Source organism: Myxocyprinus asiaticus, chromosome 37 (assembly GCF_019703515.2).
Source record: "Myxocyprinus asiaticus isolate MX2 ecotype Aquarium Trade chromosome 37, UBuf_Myxa_2, whole genome shotgun sequence".
NCBI classification, from domain to species: Eukaryota; Metazoa; Chordata; class Actinopteri; order Cypriniformes; family Catostomidae; genus Myxocyprinus; species Myxocyprinus asiaticus.
This window is the reverse complement of record NC_059380.1, coordinates 32,028,351-32,040,843: the sequence shown is the minus strand read 5'-3', so window position 1 is coordinate 32,040,843 and position 12,493 is coordinate 32,028,351. Positions and strand designations below refer to the sequence as shown.

The 12,493-nt window shown below is 43.1% G+C and overlaps 1 long non-coding RNA gene across 1 annotated transcript; it reads right to left on the bottom strand.

Annotated features, from left to right (window-relative positions):
* Positions 1 to 262: 262 nt before the first annotated feature.
* LOC127428356 (uncharacterized) lies at positions 263 to 5,464 on the bottom strand. Its single transcript, XR_007895093.1, has 3 exons — positions 2,304 to 5,464; positions 1,689 to 1,722; positions 263 to 793 (listed from the first exon to the last, which is right to left on the bottom strand). It is a non-coding gene; the product is annotated as an uncharacterized LOC127428356 (long non-coding RNA).
* Positions 5,465 to 12,493: the final 7,029 nt, after the last annotated feature.

Here is a 12,493-nt window from a genome sequence, read left to right as displayed (position 1 = left end):
CAACCAGGGCAAGGCATCCATCTAATCAACATCTCCCACCCACCATCCTTCAAAATAACATGTCCCAATAAGCTGCAGATAAAGGAACATTCACACCCTCTTAGTAAAGTTCACATTTAGTGCTCCCTGCACTAAAATTGGTGTGAAGCATTAATGAAATAGCAATATTAATTCTTCTTATGTGTGGATTGGCACTAACACAGTAGGTGCTTTACAAAGTGAGCAAGTTTACCATTGAGACTTGTGTAATTCTTGACATCAACATTTTTTATTATTTCTCTCTACATTTCTGTTAAATTTAATACACAGACTGCCTACATGTATTCAAAGACCACCGATTCACTAGCAAACCTATTTTCATGCCTAGAGATTAATACTCATCCAAGCTTTTAAGTAATGCATGCACAGTTTCAACTATACTCTCTTGAACAGCAAATCCTTACAGTTTCAAAATTTAGTGTTCAGTAAATTCAGTAGATAAAAACTTTGTAAAACAGTTTTGAGACTGAAATACCATTCTAAGTCCTTATCAGGGATTCTCTACTCAGTTCTTGGGGTGTTTGCATTGCATTTGTATGCCTCTAGGAATGGAGCTCAGACACCCTCTTCTACATAGCTTAGAGCCACGTTTCACTCCTATTTTTCAACAATTTTCAAAATTGTGGGATTCTATTTCCTGACTATTACTGATTAATCTCTACAGTAAACTCTATTCTGTAGTTTATACCTGTCTTTTTCTTCTTTTTAGATTTTTCATATTGAAAGACATCCATTGATGACTGCACCGTGCAATCTGAAAGATGAAAAGAAAACATATTAACAACAATTAATTCACATCAGTTTATAACAGAAGTAAGGAGTGCAAAGTTTAGAACAGAAGTAAGGACTGCAATGTTTAAAACATTTTACCTAATAACTTAGAAGTAGTAACTTTTCAAATATAAATGAGCAAATGAACTGTCAAAGGAAAAAGCAGTTCTGGATGTTGCATGAAAAATTTCGATATATTGGGATTAGGTTTGATAGAAAATGTGTCACACTTATTAGCAACTCTGTTGAAAAAACAAAACAAAAACATTTTTGACTGCTACTTTTAACTGTCTCCCTATTTCTCTACACCGCCCAACGTGCATTAAATTCTACAGCTTAAGGAGTAATTAAATAAGAATTTAATTAAACCCAGTAAAAGCGCAGTTTTTTTTTTTTTTAACTCTTCTAAATCATATGATCATTATACGATGAATTACTGCTGCTAATAGCACAGAGTACTATTATGAGTAAAGTGAAATCCATAATGAGTCTAATTTAAATAGATAGGAGGCATTTGTGCAGAAAGGAATGACAATTTAAATACTAAAGATGCAGTGCTATTTCAGTGCTAATCGTAGCTGCTTAAACTTGTAACTATTGCAGGTTGTTCGTGAATAAGATGCTTTTTTTTTTTTTTTTGCATTGAAATACTGTAAAAATGTACCACAACTGTTTAGTGAAGTTGGGCCTACTGTAATTCGCCCCTACACCATCATTCCTGGGAAAAACTTTTTGTTTGAAATTATCATTTATTGTTTTTCTTCACAAAATAAATAACAGATTACAGGACACTTTCACTTCGACTATATCACTTTACTGACAGAACAGAAACCCACTTATACATCATATTTCCACACACACATAAACCCCAACTGTACCTTTGAAGGAAGCACATTTTCTTTCTTTGCTTTCCTACACATGGACACAAAACAGTAGAGTGTCATTCCATAATATAAGCTCAATTTATTACTGTTATTACCACAAGTTGTCCTAGCAAAACTAATGAACAACCACAACAATACCAGTGGTGAGCCAATAATTAAGACAAGGTAGTGATTTGGTAATCTAAATTGCTAAAGACAAGTTCCTGGATCTCCGTGACTGCGTATAGTACTGTAACTCCACACATGTCAATTGTCACAAATACCTCACACAATCATGTTTATTCTGTGTGGTCTTTGTGTGACATCTCTTATTTATCTGAAAAACTTACTGAAGATTTGCTTTATTATTACCTCTTACTAATGCAATTGTAATATGTTCACACTCAAAAAAAACAAAAAACAAGTTGATTAAAAATTATGTTAACCATCTCCGATCCCTGGATGTTTTAAATGGCACAATGGATGTTTTAAAGTGTACTGAAAGTACTGTAGGTGTTTACTGTATCCAGGTGGCACCAGTTAAAATCAAGCATCCCCTATCACAAACTATATTTTACATATTATACAAACTGTAAATTACATGCGTTCTTCATTCTGAACATTACATACCTTTGGAGATAGTCAGAGTTAGGGGCAGAGAGACTGGGCAGCCAGTGGCCAGGTCACTAGAGGCTGGGTCACTAGAGGCTGGGCGGCCAGTGGCCGGTTCTCCAGAAGCTGGGCAGCCAGTGGCTGGGTCACTAGGGGCTGGGCAGCCGGTGGCTGGGTCACTAGGGGCTGGGTGGCTGGGTCACTAGAGGCTAGGCGGCCAGTGGCCGGGTCTCCAGAGGCTGGGTGGCCAGTGACTGGGTCACTAGGGGCTGGGCGGCTGGGTCACTAGGGGCTGGGTGGCTGGTGGCTGGGTCACTAGAGGCTAGGCGGCCAGTGGCTGGGTCTCCAGAGGCTGGGTGGCCAGTGGCTGGGTCAATAGGGGCTGAGTGGGGGAGTCACATGACACCATGCGAGGAACTGACGTGTAAACGGCGAGCTCTGCGCACTTTCCTAGATTTTAATTATTTTTATGTCATAAACCGGTGAGATTCAATACACCCTGCTACATATCTGTTCGCCTGCCCAGAAGAACTGCGAAATGGGTCCAGTGCCATCGTCCCACGTCGGTGGATGATGCCATCCAGCTGGCCGAAGCCCACATGGCGGCCTACCCGGAAGCCGGCGAGCAGCAGTCCAACTCTCTCTCTCTCTCTCTTGCTTCTAATCCTCTTGTCCCACCCTCTCCTCCCTCTCACCATATACCCGCTCCCCGGAAACGTGGATCCAGGTACTGACACGCCACAGACTGGTCCCAATCGAGCAGGGATGTACCGTATACTAGTAAAAATTAAGGGGTGTACATACCAAGCCCTGGTGGATTTGGGCTGTAATCAAACCTCGATCCACCACGGCTTGGTTCATGATGGGGCTTTGGGTACAAAACACAAGGTGATGGTGAGGTGTGTACATGGGGATGTTCACAAATATCCGGTAGTGACTACCGTTATTTAATTTCGGGGGGTAAATCATAGAGTGGGGCTGTGGTTAATTCCCGCCTCACCCATCCACTAATTCTGGGAACAAATTGGCCGGGGTTTAAGAGGTTATTAAAAGCGCTGTGTGTGGATGGGTCCTGCAAACCAAGATCTCGGTGTGTGATGTGTGACGCGATGGCTGGGGAGGCGGTGCCGGGGCCATCCACGTTTGCTCAGCGTCAGAATGACGCGGGGGGGAATCCTCCGGCATTCCCGCCCTTAGGGAGTTCCCGGAGGGGGATTTCCCTCTTGAGCAGTCGCATGACGAAACCCTTAGGCATGCCTTCGTCCAAGTAAGAGTAATCTATGGCCAGCAGCTCCAGCCTTTCATCGCCCTCACATATCCATATTTTTCGATTATTAGGGACCGGTTGTATCGAGTGACGCAGGACACTCAAACCCATGAAAATACAACCCAGTTATTAGTCCTGAGGAGCCATCGGGAAACACTTTTCCAGGCGGCTCACCACATTCCTGTGGTAGGTCACTTAGGACAGGAAAGAACAATGCACCGTTTAATGGCCCGCTTTTATTGACCGGGCATTTGCGGGAATGTACGCAGATGGTGTGCGGCATGCCGTGAATGTCAGCTGGTGAATCCGCCGGCCACCCCAAGAATGCCATTGCACCCATTACCATTAATCGAGGCCCCCTTTGAAAGAATTGGTATGGACCTTGTCGGGCCATTAGAATGGTCAGCACGCGGATATCAGTTTGTATTAGTCCTGGTGGATTATGCAATACGATATCTGGAAGCAGTGCCTCTTTGCAACATCTCAGCATGCAGTGTTGTGGAGGCACTCTTCAAAATTATCTCCCGGGTGAGGATTCCGAAAGAAATCCTCACCAACCAAGGCACAACATTTATGTCACGTACACTACGCGAACTTTATGAATTACTGGGGATTAAAACAATTCGCACCAGCATTTATCACCCACAAACTGACAGGCTGGTGGAACGATTTAATCGAACCCTGAAAAATATGATTCGCAAGTTCGTACACGAGGATGCTAGAAATTGGGACAAATGGCTTGAACCCTTATTATTTGCAGTCAGGGAGGTCCCGCAAGCCTCCATGGGATTTTCCCCCTACGAGCTTCTGTATGGACGTCTACCCCGCAAAGCAAGAATGAAATTTGATATGTCCTTGATCTTTGAGCAAATCTACACACACTGGGTCAGTTGTCACAGCAGGGTCAGTTGCTCCAAGCTCAAGAGACACAAAGCCGGATCTATAATAGGGTTGCCCAGCCATGGGAATTTGTACCGGGAGACAAAGTACTAGTATTACTCCCCACGTCAAGCTCAAAATTATTCGCCAAGTGTCAAGGACCCTTTGAGGTTACACGGCGAGTTGAGGACCTCGATTATGAGGTTAAACGAAAGGATAGAGGCGGAGCACCTCAAATTTACCACCTCAACTTCCATAAATTATGGAGAGAGTCGGTCCCTGTGTCCATGGCGACAGCAGTTCCGGAGAGAGTGGAGCTCTGGCCGGAGGTTAAGTTCAAAGTCGATCCATTCACCCCGGTCCCTTGTGGAGACCACATCTCACCGTCCCAGCTCACAGAGGTGGGCAGGTTGCAAAAAGAATTTGCGGACGTGTTCTCTCCTCTTCCCAGTTGTACTAACCTCATACTACACCATATTGAGACCCCACCGGGAGTGGCTGTGCGTAGTCGGCCATACCGCGTACCTGAGCACAAGAAAAAGGTGATTCGGGACAAATTAGAGGCAATGCTCAAAATGGGGGTAATAGAAGAATCGCACAGCGATTGGGCCAGCCCAGTTGTTCTTGTACCTAAGAGTGATGGGACAGTCCGGTTCAGTGTTACCGGAAAGTCAATGCGGTGTCTAAATTTGATGCGTACCCAATGCCCAATTGACGAACTGCTCGATTGGTTGGGTGCGGCTCAATTTTATTCGACACTGGATTTAACTAAGGGATATTGACAGCTAACCTTAACTCCATTATCCTGAGAAAAAAACTGCCTTTTCCACACCAATCGGATTACACCAATTCATCACTCTTTCGTTCGGTTTGTTCTGGGCTCCCGCCATGTTCCAGCGCCTCATGGATAAGATTCTCTGGCCACATGCTGCATATGCCGCCGCCTATTTAGACGACATCATTATATAAAGTAATGATTGACAGAGGCATATGCAGCATCTGAGAGCCATTCTGAGGTCGCTGAGGCAGGCGGGGCTCACGGCAAACCCAAAAAAGTACACAATTGGAAGGGTGGTACCACCCCAAATTGATAAGACCGCAGCAATAGCGACCTGCCCACATCCCAAGTCCAAAAAGGAGGTGAAACTGTTCATGGGGCTGGCTGGCTATTACAGAAGGTTTGTGTGGAATGGGGGGGGGGTGGTTAGCAGGCCAGACGTTGCCCGGGCCTGAGTCAGGCGGTGGGGGTATGTGGCACGGGACGTTGTTGTGTGTCTGTCATTGGGGAGAGAGGAAGCGGTAAGGGCCATCACCTGGTGATTGTTAATACTAAACACCTGTGTTTCGTTTCAGTGACGACAGAGACGGGCTATAAAAGGCCACCAGAGTGACAGACCAGTGACTTTGTTGTGAAGCTGAAAAGCTAATACTTTGTTGTGAAGCTGAAGACAACTGCATTAAAAGTTGACACATGGACTGTGAAACCAGCTCCCATGTCCTTCCTACTCGAACCTTCTACAATTATTTTCTGTTATGTAATTCTACCTCACAAAATTTGTACAGAAATGCCAGACTTGAGCAATCCGATGGCAAAGTTGTCGCGGGGACTCTCGTAGGCATACATGGACTGTTTGAGTTTAGAGGGATGAATGCCATTTAGCGCTTTTGTGCGCGGGGTTAATGCGCACATTTTTATTTTTTCTGTTTGTTCGGTTCGGGGGGAAGTTTGGGGTTTGATTGTTGCACTAATGGGGAATGTGGTCGTTTAATCTTGTTTTTGACACAAACCATTTTTTCTAATATTTCAAAATGTCAAATGTTAATATGAGTGGACTGTCTTTCTCCACATGGAATGTGAATGGGTTGGGGCACCCCATAAAAGGAAGGTAGATTATTTCTTTTTTAAGTGTAAGAAATATGATATAGTGTTTCTTCAAGAAATGCATCTTTCCCCAGAGGAAGCTGAAACATTTGGGAAGATATGGGGTGGACATGTTTTCTTTAGTGCTGGCTCAAGTAAGAGCAGGGGAGTCATTACATTGATAAGTAAACATCTACAATTCAAATGTCTCAAACAGATTAAAGATAAATTAGGAAGAGTCATTAAATTCAGGGGCAAAGGTTGATTATGGCTAATATTTACACACCTAACGCTGATGATCAAGGCTTTTTTATAGATATTTAAGGGATGTTGCAAGCCGCTGGCACCCCCTCATGTTATAATATTGGGAGGAGACTTTAATCTACTGATGGACTCAATCCTTGATCATAGTGAAGCAAAAGTGTGTAAGCCCCTAGAGAAACATTAACGCTTCACAGGATGTGTAAAAATCTTGGTTTTGCAGATATTTGGAGACTTTTGAACCCATCTGGTAGGGACTACACATTCTTTTTATCAGTCCATAAGATTTATTCTAGAATAGCTTGAGTCCCTCATTTCATCTGTTGTTGACTGCTCAATTGGAAACATCTTAGTCTCAGATCATGCCCTGGTGAATTTAGAGGTGTTGCCACATATGGAGAAAAAGAAATCATATAGTTTGCGCTTTAATGTATCACTTTTGAAAAAACCTGATTTCCAACAAATGTTAAAGGCTGAAATCAATGTCTATATGTAGACCAACTGGTCCTCAGTATCTCCTGTGGCCATGGCTTGGGAGGGACTTAAGGCGGTTCTTAGGGGTTGCATCATACAGTATGCCTCATCAAAAAATCCAAAGCTCGAGAACTCATGGAGTTGGAAAGGAATATTAAAAGTGCCAAGGCAGAGCTGAAGCGCCGAATTTCGTCTGATGGCCTCATAGAATTGACCTGATTGAAATACATATACTATAATACTATTTTGTCACAGAAAGTGGAGTTTTGGTTATTCAGGCCAAGACAGTCATACTTTGAGTCAAGAGACAAAACAGGGAAGCTTTTGGCTAGCTATATAAAGCAGAGAGAGTCTTTTTCTATCATTCCCTCAGTGAAATCTGCTGGTGGTGAAATATTTACCTCAGCCATTGATATTAATAATGCTTTTAAAGAATTCTATCTTGATCTTTATAGTTCCACATCTTTGTCTACTGATGAAGATATTAAAAACTTTGTGGAACCATTAGAACTCCCTAAATTGACGACTGAGCAAAAAAATTCTCTTGATTCTGAGATAACTTAGGAGGAGCTTGATGAGGTAATTAAGGCCCTGCCTTCAGGAAAGCCTCTGGGGCCAGAAGGTTTTGCCACAGAATTTTTTAGATCTCATGCTACTGAACTGGCTCCACTTTTGATAGAACTTTATATGGAATCATTAAAGAATGGAAAGCTGGGGCCTGGGTAGCTCAGTGGTAAAGATGCTGGCTATCACCCCTGAAATTCGCTAGTTCGAATCCCAGGGAGTGCTGAGTGACTCCAGCCAGGTCTCCTAAGCAACCAAATTGGCCCAGTTGCTAGGGAGGGTAGAGTCACATGGGATAACCTCCTCGTGGTCGCTATAATGTGGTTCGTTCTCGTGGGGCAAGTGGTGAGTTGACCGTGGTTGCCGCGGTGGATGGTGTGAAGCCTCCACACGTGCTATGTCTCCATGGCAACGCGCTCAACAAGCCATGTGATAAGATGCACAGGTTGACGGTCTCAGACATGGAGGCAACTGGGATTCGTCCTCCACCACCTGGACTGAGATGAATCACTATGCGACCACGAGGACTTAAAAGCACATTGGGAAATTGGGAGAAAAAAAAAAGTATGGAAAGCTTCCGCCAACCATGACACAAGCCCGGATCAGTCTGATCTGATTAAGTTATGACATATCATATACATATAGATCAGGTGGGGTTTATTCAGGGCCACAGCTCTTCTAATAACATTAGGCATTTCACCAATATCATGTGGTCAGTGGCAAATGATCAGACTCCGGTCGCTGCCATCTCACTTGATGCCGAAAAGGCATTTGTTATGGTAGAATGGGATTATCTTTTTAAGATTTTGGAAATATACGGGTTCGGGAATACTTTTATTGGATGGATTAAGTTACTTTATAGACAGCCGGTGGTGGCGGTACAAACAAATGGATTAATTTCAGATTATTTTACTCTGGAGAGGGGCACCTGGCAGGGTTGCCCTCTTTCCCCATTATTGTTCTGTCTTGCCCTGGAACCATTAGCAGCCATGATAAGAAAGGAGGATGATTTTCCAGGGGTGATGGTGGGAGGTTTGGCGCATAAGCTTCTGCTTTACGCAGATGATTTTTTACTATTCGTCTCTGACCCTACTAGATCTATGCCTTGCCTCCACAGAATTATTCATTCCTTTTCCAAGTTCTCAGGATACAAAATCAATTGGTCTAAATCCGAAGCTTTGGCTCTGACAGCATACTGCCCAGTAATGGTTTTCCAGCCGGGCACCTTCCACTGGCCCAAACAGGGCATTAAGTATTTGGATATTTTATTCCAAATACTTGTGGGGGTCAGTAGTAGCAGGGCGGCTGGGTCTCCAGAAGCTGTGTGGCCGGTGGCTGGGTCACTAGAGGCTGGGCGGCCGGTGGTTGGGTCACTAGGGGTGGGAGGCCGGGTCTCCAGAAGCTGGGCAGCCGGGTCACTAGAGGCTGGGCGGCCAGTGGCTGGGTCACCAGAGACTGGGTCACTAGTGGCTGGGCAGCTGGGTCTCCAGAAGCTGGGCGGCCGGGTCACTAGAGGCTGGGCGGCCAGTGGCTGGGTCACCAGAGACTGGGTCACTAGTGGCTGGGCAGCTGGGTCTCCAGAAGCTGAGCGGCTGGGTCAGTAGGGGCTGAGTGGCCGGTGGCTGAGTCAGTAGGGGCTGAGTGGCCGGTGGCTGAGTCAGTAGGGGCTGAGTGGCCGGTGGCTGGGTCAGTAGGGGCTGAGTGGCTGGTAGCTGGGTCTCCAGAAGCTGGGCGGCCAGTCCAGAGGCTGGGCTGCCGGTGGCTGGTCACTAGGTGCTGAGTGGCTGGTGGCCGGGTCTCCAGAAGCTGTTCTGGAGACTGGGTGACAGGTGGCTGGGCAGTTGGTGGCTGAGTCTCCGGTGACTGGGCCGGTGGCTGGATGGCTAATATAATAATAAGTTATCATAATGTAATAGTGATACTGTTATAAAACCAAAACAAATCATCAGTGTCTCATTTGCGTTGATTTAATACTATTTGCCTTACGTGTTGAATCGATGACATTGCATCGTTGGTTAATTGATTTGATGCATCAGTCCAGATCGATGGATTGTTACACCCCTAAAAAAAAGAAAGAAAGAAAATAAATAAACTGCCTGCTTTTGCCTGTTTATGTTTAGGGATATAGTAGGCCTATAGGCTTTACAACATTCACTGATAAATAGCAGTTATGCTGATAAACAAAAACCAAGACACATGACTGCCCACTGCTGTCATTGAAGAAACAATTTACCTCATTTGGATTTGCAAAACCACAACAATGGATGATCCCCGACTGAGTGTGGAGGTTGACAATTGGAAAGTGCACAAAAATAAATGGGTGAGACTAACACAGCCAGGCAGAACACAACACGCACACACACACACACACACTAACCCACATACGTACACACATTCAAAGTAAACAAAGACAAAGTTGGAGTCTTCGGTTTTATGCACTAATTGAGATTTCACAATCCATTTCTGTTCATTTGTGTTTATTACTTTTAATTTTCTTGACATTTATTATTTATTTACCTGAATTTATTCAATTTTGATGTTTGATATAAATGATTGGTAACAAAATGATTATTCTTTGAAACACCAGTTCAGATTTGACTGTAAGCATAATATGACATTATTGCAAAAAACTGATACTTAAAAACAGTTAAAAAAACAAACAAATGCTAAACTTTGACAAATAATAGTTTGATAATGTCTAAATATATGTCTGAATTCATAACTTGAGATACAATTTAGAAATACAGCTGCAAGCAGTGATGACGGGCCCAAGCACCATGGGCCAATTTCTACCCAATGGCTTTCAGAAAACAATGCATGATGGACAAATGCATTTGGTCAACTAAACAAGACACCATGACTTACCTTCTGCTCAGGCATAATGGTTAACAACTTTGATGTGTGTGACAAATGTAATAAATGTGTAATTATGGCAAGTATTGGAATACCCTTGAATAGTCCAAAAAAAAATTTTGTTTTTGACTTGTGGCTAAGATAATATCATGTAAGATATCAAGAAGTGTTAAAAATAACAGGACTATTTCAAAGTCTGTTGTAAAAGCCACACTTCCTGCTGCCAGGTGGTGGTGCTATGACCGTAACCTAAAATAGTCACATCCATGTGATCAGCCCCCAAGACTAAACATCCATCTCAATTCTGATCTAAATCACAAATTGAAAACAGAAGATATGTGACCCTTCCTGTTTCCCATTTTTCACCATAAATGTATTACTTCACCATAGCGACACCATTCGAAATATAAAAAATCCATTCGCAATTTAGTATCTACGATGTCTTGGCATGATATTGCACAAATTTAGTGCCAGTCACATGAATCCCCTAGGAGGAATATTTAAAAGTTTCTGAACTTTCTGTGATTTAAAAAAACTAAAAAAATATCCGACTTCCTGTTGGGTGGAGCTTATTGGGTGGACTGTAATTATGAAAGTTGTTTGGCTTGATGACAACATTATATGAACAATAAGTCTGGTGACTCTAGGTGAAAATAGAGGTGCTACAGAGGCTGTCTTACATGCCCATTTTAAAGGGGGTGCTACACTTTTGACCAGCCCTAATGGCCAACGACTCTGAAGTGTGTGCAAAATTTCATGAAATTTTAAGCATGCCAAGTTCCTCAAAGACACCTAAATATAGCAAGAAAGGAATTATATAAATAAATGTGTTTCCATGGCAACAGTATTTAAGATATCAAATATTCCTTTACAATTTTACCTCAGCAGTGTCTTGACATTATTCAAAAGGTTTTGAAGCAATTCTTTTAAACACAAGAGGGCTATTTCAAAGTCTGTTAAAAGTGCCATATTTCCTGCTGCCAGTTGGTGGCGCAATGACCGTGACCCATAATAGCCACATCAATGTGATCAGCCCCCATTCCCAAACATTTAGCTGAATTTTCATTAAAATCACACAATGCACACAGACGATATAAGGCACTTCCTGTTTCCTATTTTTTGCCATAAACGTATTGCTTCGACATGGCGACACCGTTCAAAATATCAAAAATCTGTTTGCAATTTAGCATCTACAATGTCTTGGCATGATGTTGCACAAAAAAGTCACAAGAATCCCCTAGTAGAAGTATTTAAAAGTTCAGAGCCTGCAATTTTCAGAAAATCCAAAATGTCCGACTTCCTGCTGGGTGGAGCTAATGACTGTATGAAAGTTGTTCAGATTGATGAGAACTAATATATATACAGTGCATCCGGAAAGTATTCACAGCGCTTCACTTTTTCCACATTTTGTTATGTTACAGCCTTATTCCAAAATGGATTCAATTCATTATTTTCCTCAAAATTCTACAAACAATACCCCATAATGACAACGTGAAAGAAGTTTGTTTGAAATCTTTGCAAATTTATTACAAATAAAAAATGAAAAAAAAAACAAAAAAAATCACATGTACATAAGTATTCACAGCCTTTGCCATGACACTCAAAATTGAGCTCAGGTGCATCCTGTTTCCACTGATCATCCTTGAGATGTTTCTACAACTTGACTGGAGTCCACCTGTGGCAAATTCAGTTGATTGGACATAATTTGGAAAGGCACACACCTGTCTATATAAGGTCCCACAGTTAACAGTGCATGTCAGAGCACAAACCAAGCCATGAAGTCCAAGGAATTGTCTGTAGACCTCCGAGACAGGATTGTATCGAGGCACAGATCTGGGGAAGGGTACAGAAAAATGTCTGCAGCATTGAAGGTCCCAATGAGCACAGTGGCCTCCATCATCCGTAAAAGGAAGAAGTTTGGAACCACCAGGACTCTTCCTAGAGCTGGCCGCCTGGCCAAACTGAGTGATCGGGGGAGAAGGGCCTAAGTCAGGGAGGTGACCAAGAACCCGATGGTCACTCTGACAGAGCTCCAGCATTTCTCTGTGG